Source organism: Cervus elaphus, chromosome 4 (genome assembly GCF_910594005.1).
Source record: "Cervus elaphus chromosome 4, mCerEla1.1, whole genome shotgun sequence".
NCBI lineage: Eukaryota > Metazoa > Chordata > Mammalia > Artiodactyla > Cervidae > Cervus > Cervus elaphus.
Genome location: NC_057818.1, coordinates 3,905,010 through 3,918,678, shown reverse-complemented (window position 1 = coordinate 3,918,678; position 13,669 = coordinate 3,905,010). Strand labels below are relative to the sequence as shown.

The 13,669-nt window shown below is 44.9% G+C and overlaps 1 protein-coding gene across 3 annotated transcripts in view; it reads left to right on the top strand.

The window, feature by feature from the left end:
* The first annotated feature begins 9,923 nt into the window (after positions 1-9,923).
* The window catches only part of PDPR (pyruvate dehydrogenase phosphatase regulatory subunit), a 41,584-nt gene continuing 37,838 nt past the window's right edge, over positions 9,924-13,669 (top strand). The window contains exon 1 of one of the 3 annotated variants that reach the window (XM_043898040.1): positions 9,924-10,077. The gene's annotated coding sequence lies outside the window, so the exon portion shown is untranslated. Of the gene's footprint in view, positions 10,094-13,669 lie in introns of all 3 variants that reach the window. The other 2 variants (XM_043898042.1, XM_043898041.1) reach the window with 2 other exon arrangements.

Genomic DNA, 13,669 nt, shown 5'->3' with positions numbered 1-13,669 from the left:
ATGTACTCTGCATATAAGTTAAATAAGCAGGGTAACAATATGCAGCCTTGGCGTACTCCTTTTCCTATTTGGAACCAGTCTGTTGTTCCATGTCCAGTTCTAACTGTTGCTTCCTGACCTGCATACAGGTTTCTCAAGAGGCAGGTCAGGTGGTCTGGTATTCCCATCTCTTTCAGAATTTTCCACAGTTTCTTGTGACCCACACAGTCAAAGGTTTTGGCATAGTCAATAAAGCAGAAATAGATGTTTTTCTGGAACTCTCTTGCTTTTTTGATGATCCACTGGATGTTGGCAATTTGATCTCTGGTTCCTCTGCCTTTTCTAAAACCAGCTTGAACATCTGGAAGTTCATGGTTTACATATTGCTGAAGCCTGGGTTGGAGAATTTTAAGCATTACTTTACTAGCGTGTGAGATGAGTACAATTGTGTGGAAGTTTGAGCATTCTTTGGCATTGCCTTTCTTTAGGATTGGAATGAAAACTAACCTTTGCAACTAGTTTGGAAAGACAGTCAACTCTGATCTACCATAGTGACACGTTCTATAAAGGAAAGAAAACAGGGCGATGTGATAGGAAGCGCGGAGAGGGAGTGGGTGGTGAGCTCCTCAGAGGATGGAGTGAATGATTCCTCTTCTGGTCCAGACTAGCAGGGAAGGTTCAAAGACAAAGATCCCACCCAGAGCTGAGATCTTATCCTGCCTCGGAGGTCGGACCGGTCCAGCAGACCGGATTCCCAATTTGCTCTGCTAGCGATTACCCAAGAAGACTAGGGTGACTTCCAAAAAAGAAAGTGGCTGTCAGTCCAAGAGCCTTTACTCCCTGGACTAGAATGTCTTTGGGTGGCGGACCACGGGGGATCACATTTGGGCACTTGCCCCAACGGAGGCAAAAACACACACTCACTCACTCACTGTCCAGCGGGGCTGTCGCCATCTCAGCCGTCTCAGCAGCATCTGCAGAAATCAACGGCCTGAAGATGGCAGAGGAATAGGATGGGGAGACCACTTTCTCCCCTACAAATTCATCAAAAGAACATTTGAACGCTGAGCAAACTCCACAAAACAACTTCTGATCACTAGCAGAGGACATGAGGCATCCAGAAAAGCAGCCCATTGTCTTTGAAAGCAGGTAGAACAAAATATAAAAGATAAAAAGAGAGACAAAAGAGTTAGGGACGAGAGGAATCGGGTGGAGAGGGAGGTGGGAGGGGGGATCGGGATGGGGAATACGTGTAAATCTATGGCTGATTCATATCAATGTATGACAAAACCCACTGAAATGTTGCGAAGTAATTAGCCTCCAACTAATAAAAAAAAAGAAAAAAAAAAAAAAAAGAGTTAGGGACGGAGACCCGTCCTGGGAAGGGAGTCTTAATAGAGGAAGTTTCCAAATACCAGGAAACCCTCTCACTGGCGGGTCTGGGGGAAGTTTTCGAATCTCAGAGGGCAACCTAACCGGGAGGGAAAGTAAATAAAACCCACAGATTACATGCCTAGAAGCAACTCCTAGCAGAAAAGTACCCCAGACGCTCACATCTGCCACCAGCAAGTGGGGGCTGAACGGAGAGGAGCGGGCAGCATTGCTTAAGGTGAGGACCAGGCCCGAATGCCCTGAGGGCAATCGGAGGGAGCTAACGTGAGATAGCAACTTAAACTGTGGGATAGCAAGAGAGAGAGATAAAATTAACCTGCGAACTGAACACACTGCCGGCTCATTTGCAGAACAAAGGAAGGACTGAGCAATTCCAGAGAAGAGCTAGCTGGCAGCGGACGGGCCCATCCCCCGCTGGAGGCAGGGGGGAGGGGAAAGGGGCAAACTCGGCCCCAGAGACGGCATCCCTACCAAACTGCAAACAGGCTTCCAATTTCTAACCAAAGACTTCCTGAGATTCTGGATGGTTGACATCCGCCGGGAGGGTCACAGTTAGAGACCAGCTCCCCAAAACTGACACAAGGCACACACAGAAACTAAGGCTGGGACTGCAGAGGGGAGAAGTCGCCCTGCACCCGGGGAGAGTGCGCTCGTCAAGCTCTTGGCGGCCTGAGCTGCTCGGGCTGGGGAAGGCACAAAACGCAGGCTCAACCAAGTCTGTGCTTTTGTGGAGTACCTGAAAACTGGAACCGCACCCAACTCAGGGCCCGCTCCCTGGAGAGCAGCCTGGAGCCTAAGCTGTGTAGACCGGGAAAGCACACACGCCACGAGCGGGGGGCAAACCCAGTGTGGCCGGAACACAGCGAGTGCTCCCCACACACGCCAGTGACATTTGTCTGCAGCGCCCCTCCCTCCCCACAGCACGACTGAACCAGCGAACCTAAACAAGAGACCACCTCCGCCAACTTGTTTCAGGGCGGAAATGAGACACTGAAGAGACCAGCAAACAGAAGCCAAATAAACAAAGGGAACCGCTTCAGAAGGGACCGGTGCAACAGATTAAAATCCCTGTAGGTAACACGGACTACACTGGAAGGGGCCTATAGATATCGAGAAGTGTAAGCTGGAACAAGGAGCTATCTGAAACTGAACCGAACCCACACTGCCCACAACAGCTCCAGAGGAATTCCTAGATGTATTTTTACTATAATTTTTTTTATTTAAAAAAACAAACAAACACTTTTTTCTCTTTTTAAAAGTCCTCTCTTACTCCTCTATTACACCTTAATTTTCATTTTCATAACCCACTATAACCTTGAAAAAAAAAAAGACCCTATTTTTAAAGCGAACTTCATATATATTTCTTAAATTTTTTCTTTTTGTTTTTAATATTGTAGTTTTAAGAGTCTAACCTCTATTCTAGATTTTTTAATCTTTGTTTTTCAGTATTTGATATCAATTTTGGACATTTAAGAATCCAACCTTCAGTACCCATTTTTACTCATGAGTGTGATTACTGGTTTGATCACTCTCTCCCCCTCTTGACTCTCCGCTTTCTCCCCCAGATCACCTCCATTTCCTCCCTCCCCCTTCTCTTCTCAGTCCAATTCTGTGAATCTCTGTGGGTGTTCTGGGCTACAGAGAACACTTAGGGAACAGAGTACTGTGTAGGTCTGTCTCTCTCCTCTTGAGTCCCCCTTTTTCTCCTCCTGCTCATCTCTATCTCCTTCCTCCCTCTCCTCTTCTTCATGTAACTCCGTGAACCTCTCTGGGTGTCCCTCACTGTGGAGAATCATTTCACCATTAACCTAGAAGTTTTATTCTCAGTGCTGTATAGTTGGAGAAGTCTTGAGGCTACTGGAAGAATAAGACTGAAATCCAGAGGCAGGAGACTTAAGCCCAAAACCTGAGAACACCAGAGAACTCCTGACTACAGGGAACATTAAGTAATAAGAGATCATCCAAAAGCCTCCATACCTACACTGAAACCAACCACCACCCAAGAGCCAATAAGTTCCAGAGCAAGACATACCACACAAATTCTCCAGCAACGCAGGAACAAAGCCCTGAGCGTCAACATACAGGCTGCCCAAAGTCACACCAAACACATAGACCCATCTCAAAACTCACTACTGGACACTCCATTGCACTCCAGAGAGAAGAAATCCAGCTCCACGCACCAGAACACCGACACAAGCTTCCTTAACCAGGAAACCTTGACAAGCCAATCATCCAACCCCACCCACTGGGTAAAACCTCCACAGTAAAAAGGAACCACAGACCTCCAGAATACAGAAAGCCCACTCCAGACACAGCAATCTAAACAAGATGAAAAGGCACAGAAATACTCAACAGGTAAAGGAACATGAAAAAGGCCCACCAAGTCAAACAAAAGAGGAGGAGGTGGGGAATCTACCTGAAAAAGAATTTAGAATAATGATAATAAAAATGATCCAAAATCTTGAAAACAAAATGAAGTTACAGATAAATAGTCTGGAGACACGGATTGAGAAGATGCAAGAAATGTTTAACAAGGACCTAGAAGAAATAAAAAAGAGTCAATTAAAAATGAATAATGCAATAAATGAGATCAAAAACACTCTAGAGGGAACCAATAGTAGAATAACAGAGGCAGAAGATAGGATAAGTAAGGTAGAAGATAAAATGGTGGAAATAAATGAAGCAGAGAAGAAAAAAGAAAAGAAATGAGGACAACCTCAGGGACCTCTGGGACAATGTGAAATGCCCCAACATTCAAATCATAGGAGTCCCAGAAGAAGAAGACAAAAAGAAAGGCCATGAGAAAATACTCGAGGAGATAATAGCTGAAAACTTCCTTAAAATGGGGAAGGAAATAGTCACACAGGTCCAAGAAACCCAGAGAGTCTCAAACAGGATAAACCCAAGGAGAAACACCCCAAGACACATATTAATCAAATTAACAAAGATCAAACACAAAGAACAAATATTAAAAGCAGCAAGGGAGAAACAACAAATAACACACAAGGGGATTCCCATAAGGATAACAGATGATCTATCAATAGAAACCCTCCAGGCCAGAAGGGAATGGCAGGACATACTTAAAGTAATGAAACAGAATAACCTACAACGCAGATTACTGTACCCAGCAAGGATCTCATTCAGATATGAAGGAGAATTCAAAAGCTTTACAGACAACCAAAAGCTGAGAGAATTCAGCACCACCAAACAAGCTCTTCAACAAATGCTAAAGGATCTTCTCTAGACAAGAAACACAGAAAGGGTGTATAAACTCAAACCCAAAACAACAAAATGGCAACGGGACCATACCTACCAATAATTACCTTAAATGTAAATGGGTTGAATGCCCCAACCAAAAGACAAAGACTGGCTGAATGGATACAAAAACAAGACCCCTATATATGCTGTCTACAAGAGACCCACCTCAAAACAAGGGACACATACAGACTGAAAGTGAAGGGCTGGAAAAAAATATTTCACGCAAACGGAGACCAAAAGAAAGCAGGAGTCGCAATACTCATATCAGATAAAACAGACTTTAAAATAAAGGCTGTGAAAAAAAAAAATAAAAATAAAGGCTGTGAAAAGAGACAAAGAAGGACACTACATAATGATCAAAGGATCAATCCAAGAAGAAGATGTAACAATTATAAATATATATGCACCCAACATAGAAGCACCGCAATATGTAAGGCAAATGCTAACCAGTATGAAAGGGGAAATTAACAATAACACAGTAATAGTGGGAGACTTTAACACCCCACTCACAACTATGGATAGATCAACTAAACAGAAAATTAACAGGGAAACACAAACTTTAAATGACACAATGGACCAGCTAAACCTAATTGATATCTATAGGACATTTCACCCCAAAACAATTAATTTCACCTTTTTCTCAAGTGCATACAGAACCTTCTCCAGAATAGATCACATCCTGGGCCATAAATCTAGCCTTGGTAAATTCAAAAAAATTGAAATCATTCCAGTCATCTTTTCTGACCACAATGCAGTAAGATTAGATGTCAATTATAGGAGAAAAACTTATTAAAAAATCAAACATATGGAGGCTAAATAACACACTTCTGAATAACCAACAAATCATAGAAGAAATCAAAAAAGAAATCAAAATGTGCATAGAAACGAATGAAAACACAACAACCCAAAACCTATGGGACACTGTAAAAGCAGTGCTAAGGGGAAGGTTCATAGCAATACAGGCTTACCTCAAGAAACAAGAAAAAAGTCAAATAAATACCCTAACTCTACACCTAAAGCAAGTAGAGAAGGAAGAAATGAAGAACCCCAGGGTTAGTAGAAGGAAAGAAATCTTAAAAATTAGGGCAGAAATAAATGCAAAAGAAACAAAAGAGACCATAGCAAAAATCAACAAAGCTAAAAGCTGGTTTTTTTTTTAAAAGATAAACAAAATTGACAAACAGTAAGCCAGACTCATTAAGAAACAAAGGGAGAAGAACCAAATCAACAAAATTAGAAATCAAAATGGAGAAATCACAACAGACAACACTGAAATACAAAGGATCATAAGAGACTACTACCAGCAGCTCTATGCCAATAAAATGGACAACTTGGAAGAAATGGACAAATTCTTAGAAAAGTATAACTTTCCAAAACTGAACCAAGAAGAAATAGAAGATCTTAACAGACCCATCACAAGCACGGAAATCAAAACTGTAATCAGAAATCTTCCAGGAAACAAATGCCCAGGACCAGATGGCTTCACAGCTGAATTCTACCAAAAATTTAGAGAAGAGCTAACACCTATCTTACTCAAACTCTTCCAGAAAATTGCAGAAGAAGGTAAACTGCCAAACTCATTCTATGAGGCCACCATCACCCTAATTCCAAAACCAGACAAAGATGCCACAAAAAAAGAAAAGTACAGGCCAATATCACTGATGAACATAGATGCAAAAATCCTTAACAAAGTTCTAGCAAACAGAATCCAACAACATATTAAAGAGATCATACATCATGACCAAGTGGGCTTTATCCCAGGAATGCAAGGATTCTTTAACATCCACAAATCAATCAATATAATACCCCACATTAACAAATTGAAAGATAAAAACCATATGATTATCTAAATAGATGAAGAGAAAGCCTTTGACAAAATTCAACATCCATTTCTGATTTAAAAAAAAACAAAAAAACCCTCCAGGAAGCAGGAATAGAAGGAACATACCTCAACATAATGAAAGCTATATATGACAAACCCACAGCAAACCTTATCCTCAATGGTGAAAAATTGAAAGCATTTACCCTAAAATCAGGAATAAGACAAGGGTGCCTACTCTCAACACTACTATTCAACATAGTTTTGGAAGTTTTGGCCACAGCAATCAGAGCAGAAAAAGAAATAAAAAGAATCCACATAGGAAAAGAAGAAGTAAAACTCTGCAGATGACATGATTCTCTACATAGAAAACCCTAAAGACTCTACCAGAAAATTACTAGAGCTAATCAATGAATATAGTAAAGTTGCAGGATATAAAATCAACACACAGAAATCCTTTGCATTCCTATACACTAACAATGAGAAAACAGAGAAATTAAGGAAACAATACCATTCACCATTGCAACAAAAAGAATAAAATACTTAGGAGTATATCTACCTAAAGAAACAAAAGACCTATACATAGAAAACTATAAAACATTGATGAAGGAAATCAAGGAGGACACAAGTAGATGGAGAAATATACCGTGTTAATGGATCAGAAGAATCAATACTGTGAAAATGAGTATACTACCCAAAACAATCTATGGATTCAGTGCAATCCCCATTATGCTACCAACGGTATTCTTCACAGAACTGGAACAAATAATTTCACAATTTTTATGGAAATACAAAAAACCTTGAATAGCCAAAGCAATCTTGAGAAAGAAGAATGGAACTGGAGGAATCAACCTGCCTGACTTCAGACTCTACTACAAGGCCACAGTCATCAAGAGAGTATGGTACTGGCACAAAGACAGAAATATAGATCAATGGGACAAAATAGAAAGCCCAGAGATAAATCCACATACCTATGGACACCTCATCTTCGACAAAGGAAGCAAGAATATACAATGGAAAAAAGACAACCTCTTTAACAAGTGGTGCTGGGAAAACTGGTCAACCACTTGAAAAAGAGTGAAACTAGAACACTTTCTAACACCATACACAAAAATAAACTCAAAATGGATTAAAGATCTAAATGTAAGACCAGAAACTATAAAACTCCTAGAGGAGAACATAGGTAAAACACTCTCCGACATAAATCACAGCAGGATCCTCTATGACCCACCTCCCAGAGTAATGGAAATAAAAGCAAAAATAAACAAATGGGACCTAATTAAACTTAAAAGCTTTTGCACAACAAAGGAAACTATAAGCAAGGTGAAAGGACAGCCTTCAGAATAGGAGAAAATAATAGCAAATGAAGAAACAAAGGATTAATCTCAAAAATATACAAGCAACTCCTGCAGCTCAATTCCAGAAAAATAAATGACCCAATCAAAAAATGGGCCAAAGATCTAAACAGACATTTCTCCAAAGAAGACATACACATGGCTAACAAACACATGAAAAGATGCTCAACATCACTCATTATCAGAGAAATGCAAATCAAAGCCACAGTGAGGTACCATTACACGCCAGTCAGAATGGCTGCTATCCAAAAGTCTACAAGCAATAAATGCTGGAGAGGGTGTGGAGAAAAGGGAACCCTCTTACACTGTTGGTGGGAATGCAAACTAGTACAGCCACTATGGAGAACAGTGTGGAGATTCCTTAAAAAACTGGAAATAAAACTGCCATATGACCCAGCGATCCTGCTGCGTGGCATACACACCAAGGAAACCAGAACTGAAAGAGACACATGTACCCCAATGTTCATCACAGCACTGTTTATAAGAGCCAGGACATGGAAACAACCTAGATTCTCATCAGCAGATGAATGGATAAGAAAACTGTTGTACATATACACAATGGAATAGTACTCAGCCATTAAAAAGAATACATTTGAATCAGTTCTAATGAGATGGATGAAACTGGAGCCCATTATACAGAGTGAAGTAAGCCAGAAAGATAAAGACCAATACAGTATACTAACGCATATATATGGAATTTAGAAAGATGGTAATGATAACCCTATATGCAAGACAGAAAAAGAGATACAGATGTATAGAACAGACTTTTGGACTCTATGGGAGAAGGCGAGGGTGGGATGATCTGAGAGAACAGCATAGAAACATGTATATTATCAAGGGTGAAACAGATCACCAGTCCAGGTTGGATGCATGAGACAAGTGCTGGGGGCTGGTGCACTGGGATGACCCAGAGGGATGGGATGGGATGGGGAGGGAGGTGGGAGGGGGGCTCAGGATGGGTAACACATGTAAATCCATGGCTGATTCATGTCAATGTATGGCAAAAACCACTACAATATTGTAAAGTAACTAGCCTCCAACTAATACAAATAAATGAAGGAAAAAAAAAGAAATCAACAGCCCGAGACCAGAGTCCTAAGTTCAGTTCAGTCGCTCAGTCGTGTCCGACTCTTTGCTACCCCATGAAGCGCAGCACGCCAAGCCTCCCTGTTCATCACCAACTCCCAGAGTTTACTCAAACTCATGCCCATCGAGTCGGTGATGCCATCCAGCCATCTCATCCTCTGTTGCCCCCTTTTCCTCCTGCCCTCAATCCCTCCCAGCATCAGGGTGTCTTCCAATGAGTCAACTCTTCGCATGATGTAGCCAAAGTATTGGAGTTTCAGCTTGAGCATCAGTTCTTCCAATGAACACCCAGGACTGATCTCCTTTAGGATGGACTGGTTGGATCTCCTTGCAGTCCAAGGGACTCTCAAGAGTCTTCTCCAACACCACAGTTCAAAAGCATCAATTTTTCGGCGCTCAACTTTCTTCACAGTCCAACTCTCACATCCATACATGACCACTGGAAAAACCATAGCCTTGACCAGACGAACCTTTGTTGGCAAAGTAATGTCTCTGCTTTTTCATATGCTATCTAGGTTGGTCATAACTTTCCTTCCAAGGAGTAAGCGTCTTTTAATTTCATGGCTGCAGTCACCATCCGCAGTGATTTTTGGAGTCCAAAAAAATAAAGTCTGACATTGTTTCTACTGTTTACCCATCTATTTCCCATGAGGTGATGGGACCGGATGCCATGATCTTAGTTTTCTGAATGTTGAGCTTTAAGCCAACTTTTTCACTCTCCTCTTTCACTTTCATCAAGAGGCTTTTCAGTTCCTCTTCACTCTCTGCCATAAGGGTGGTGTCATCTGCATATCTGAGGTTATTGATATTTCTCCCGGCAATTTTGAGTCCTAAGGCGGCCCCTAAAATGCACGCCTTCACTTCGCCTCCATCTTGGAGGATGCGGAGGCGGGTGCCCCCTTCCAGGGGCGGAGCCTCGCGAGACCGAAACAAGCCCACGTGTCAGGGGCGGAGTTCTGTCGCGGCGCGCGTGCGCGACTGAGCTCACGCGGCGGCGTACCCTTGCCCGGGACCGTAAAGCGCGGAAGGTCGCGTCTCCAGCGTCCCCGGAACCTCGCGCCCTTCGTCCCGCCCCCTCCCCGCCCCTCGACCCCCCCTTCCGGCCCCAGGACCCCCGGGTCCTGCAGTGCCTGCTGCCCCGGCTCAGCCGAGGCGCCGCTGCGCGCGGAGTCCGAGGGGTCCCTTGAGGTAAAGGGAGGTTCTGGTGAGGACACTGCTTCGGCTTGCCGTCCGCGCGGGCCTCGGCGGCCCGGGACCCCGCGCCCCCCGCTTTGCTCCCGCGGTCTGGCTCTTGGGGCTCCGGCCGGCCCTCGTCTCCCGTCGGCTCCGGCCGGCCCTGAGGAGCCGCGTCTCCGCGCTCCCCTGGCCTCTCTGCGGCTGTGACGCCTCACAGAGCCGTGCCGAGGCCGGGGCACCGGCTCTCCGGGCGGCCGCGGCCCCCCGAGGCCCAGCGCGGCCGGGTGACCTCTGTCCCGGCGCCCCTCGGCCGTGCACCGCCCCCCCGCCGCGCGTCAGGCTCGTCCACCCTGGTCGCCTCTGCAGGTGGAGTCGTTTTCCCGCGTGGAGACGTGCGTCCGCTTGTGCTTGACCAGCTGGTCAGCTGCTGCAGAGTCGGCAGCGAGGTTACCTGCGAACGTCCAGGCGGGGCAGGGAGCTCTCTTCTAACGTTTGACCCTTTGGGACTGATGTGCATGGCATTAAGGTTTGAGTGAGGCATCTTCACGTCTGTTTTCCCCGTGTGTTGTGAGCGTGCGGTTGCGGCGCGAGGAGAGAGCCGGGCTCAAGGGGCGCTTTTCTAGGGCTAGGGGTTTGGATCAGGTTCTCAAACTTCGTATCACCTGGTGCACTTGTTGAAAGATGCAGCATCCTAGAACAGCAGGAACAGAATCTCCAGAGAGGGAGCACCTGAGTGTGTGTATGCATGTTTTAAAATAGTTGCCGGAGGTGGGCTTTATGCTGAGGGAGGTGTGGGAAATGGTGTGCTGATCCATTTAGCACACCATTAATGGACACTTCTCACCCAGGGTCCCTTGTGACCAGCAGCCAATTGGTACAGGATGATGCGACCATGCAGAGGAACAACTCACAGGAGCTGGAGCTGTCTTCTTGTTCTTATCTGTGGAAGCAGATCTGAGCATAACCAGAGACAGTTTTGAGGTTGTTTAGCAGAAATTACACACATGATTGGTTTTCAACCAGCTGTGTTTTACTTGTCTTTGACATTTTCCATTTCTTCTCTACTGATACCATCTCCTTTGCTCTCAGGCTTTATTTTGCTTTTGCTGCCAACCTACTGGAATAGACTCTGTTGCCTTCCTTACTTTCATTCTTTGCATCCACTGTAGGTCCTTCTTTTATTTGTTCTCACCACTTCACTGACTCTCGCAGGTCATGATGAGCACAAGGTCAAAAATCCTTTTCTTGGTTCTTATCACTCCAGTCTTTTAGTATTATTTCTTTCTTCTTGAAACTGAAATGTTATTATGTTTCTAATGCCATCTTTGCTAACCCTTGTGGTTCTGGCCTCCTTTACAGCTACCCTTTTTAAACTCATCTTAATTTAAAGGTAGCATGGAATAATGATTCAATGGCAGACTCTAGTGCTAAACTGACAGGCTTTCAATTCAGGCTCTGCCACTCATCAGTATCATAGGATCTTGGATCAGTCACTTCAGTTCTCTGTGCTGCCGTTTCCTCAGGTGAGCAGTAGAAATGGTAGCATCTCTTTCATAGATGTGTGAGGATTAAGTTAGCAGTATACATAAAGCAGTGTCTGGCACGTAATAATTATCTATGAGAATATTACCATTTTGGAAAAAAGTTACTTCATGTTATTTGGCTATAGCCTCACATCTGGGGCCCTAGGCTTGAGATCTGAGTCATCACTTAATTTTTTTCCCCATCTTCTTTGTTCTCTGTTCTCATTCATTTTGTCTCATTCAAGTAATATTTCCAAGGTGCCTAGGGTGAATGCTGAGAAAAATGTTTGAGTTATACCTGGTCCCTGCTCTCAGAGACTCCCATTATCACAGGGGACTAAAGGCTCCCACTTTCCGAGTGCATCTGAGGTGCCATGTGCCCAGTTTTTCCTGCCTGTCTGCTTTGGTCTTGCAGCAGCCACGTGCAGTAGAATTCCTAGCCCATGTTACAGATGAGCAGCCCAAAGCACAGAAATTTAATAACTTGCTCAACGTCCGTCATACAGTTGATGAGAGGTGGGGGAGATTATCAAACCCAGATCTGTCAGCTTCTAAAATCTTTATTCTCGGATGAGTTCCTGTTTTGCTTCTCTGTTCAGCAAACAGCCCGTTACAGAGTGTGGCTGGCTGTGAGCTGGGGGATGTGCAGGGTGTTTAGGGGAATATAGAGGAGTCACTTAACTTACTGTTGGGGGGAGGGTGGGGACAAATAAGATGTCACACAGGCCGAGAGCTGAGGGGATTGTCCTTATTTGGGGGAGGGGTGGCAGGAACTGCCAGTTAGAAGGTACAGCTTGCACAGATGTTGGAGGTGGAAGAGAAAGTTCATGCTGGCATGCGTGCAGAATTACAGCAGCTTAGGTTTGATGAGAGTGTGAGAGGTGAGAGAAGAGAAATGAGACCAGAGATAAGTGAGCAGACACAGGAGGGTCTTGCATTTCCTCTTAAGGAAGGTTACTTTGAGGGCACCAGATAGTCATTGCAGGGTGTAAGCAGGGGCATGAAATAGGGTCTTCGTTTTAGAGCTGCGCTCAGGCCCCTGCATAAAGCCTGGCGGGGGGCGGGGGGGGCCGCGTCCGGAGAATGGTGTCGCAAATCCGAGGTGGGGAGCCCCGTGGGGAACTTTCCGCAGGGAACTGAGCGAGAGGTGGTTGGTCTGTGCTCCGGACAGGGCAGTGCAGACAGAGAGGCGGTCCGTTGGAGGGAAGTGTAGGCTGTGGCGTTGTCGGTTAGGCCTGGATGGTTGCCTGGAGAGAGGAGGTGAGAGAAGGGGAGGCATGCGGGATGACACCCGGGACTCTCCTGAGTGGGGTCCCCGGGGACGGAGGAAGTGGAGCGGAGTTGGAGATTGAGGAGGACGGCTTTACCTTTGAGATGTGCTCAGTCTGGCCAGTGGGAGTCCAAGTGGAGGTGGCCCTTCTTCAGCTGGACCTGCAGGTCTGAGCTCAGGGATGGGTTAGGCCGTCAGTCATGGTAGGAAAGGGAGTCAGTGTAGATAGGGGTGGATGGGGAGAGCGGTTGGCCTCAGGGAGCCCCGAGGGATGTCCGCACAGAGGGAAGGGCAGAGGAGAGGCTGGCGGGATGTGATCAGGGAAGAGGCTGCCCCAGCAAACAAGGGAAGCATGTGAGCAGGAGGGAGCCTTCAGGGGGCCAGTGAGGTGGCGCCCAAACTGTGCCCTGGGAAACAGTAGCCTTTGTGTTCCTGGTGAGAGTGGTGCAGTGGTCTAGTGGGGAAGAAGCCCCACTGGTTTGGTTCAGGAGTGAGTAGGATGGGGGGAAAAGTGAGAAACAAAGTATCAGCAATGCCTATGTAGTTTACTTATTGTGAAATAAAAAAAGGTTTGTGAAGTACATGTTAAGAGATTTTGCGTAAAAAGTTCCTTGACCAACCATGCCATCACCAAGGTCATAAAAGAAAGACTTAAGACACAGGCGATGGCAAACAAGTGGACATCAGGGCAGCTCATTGCTGCAAAAATAACATTCTGGGAAAATATCATCAACACTGATATTGTGAACTTTGAGTGGAGGGAAATCTTAATTTTCTTCTGTTTTTGAGTTTTTGTAGTGACCATCGTTTT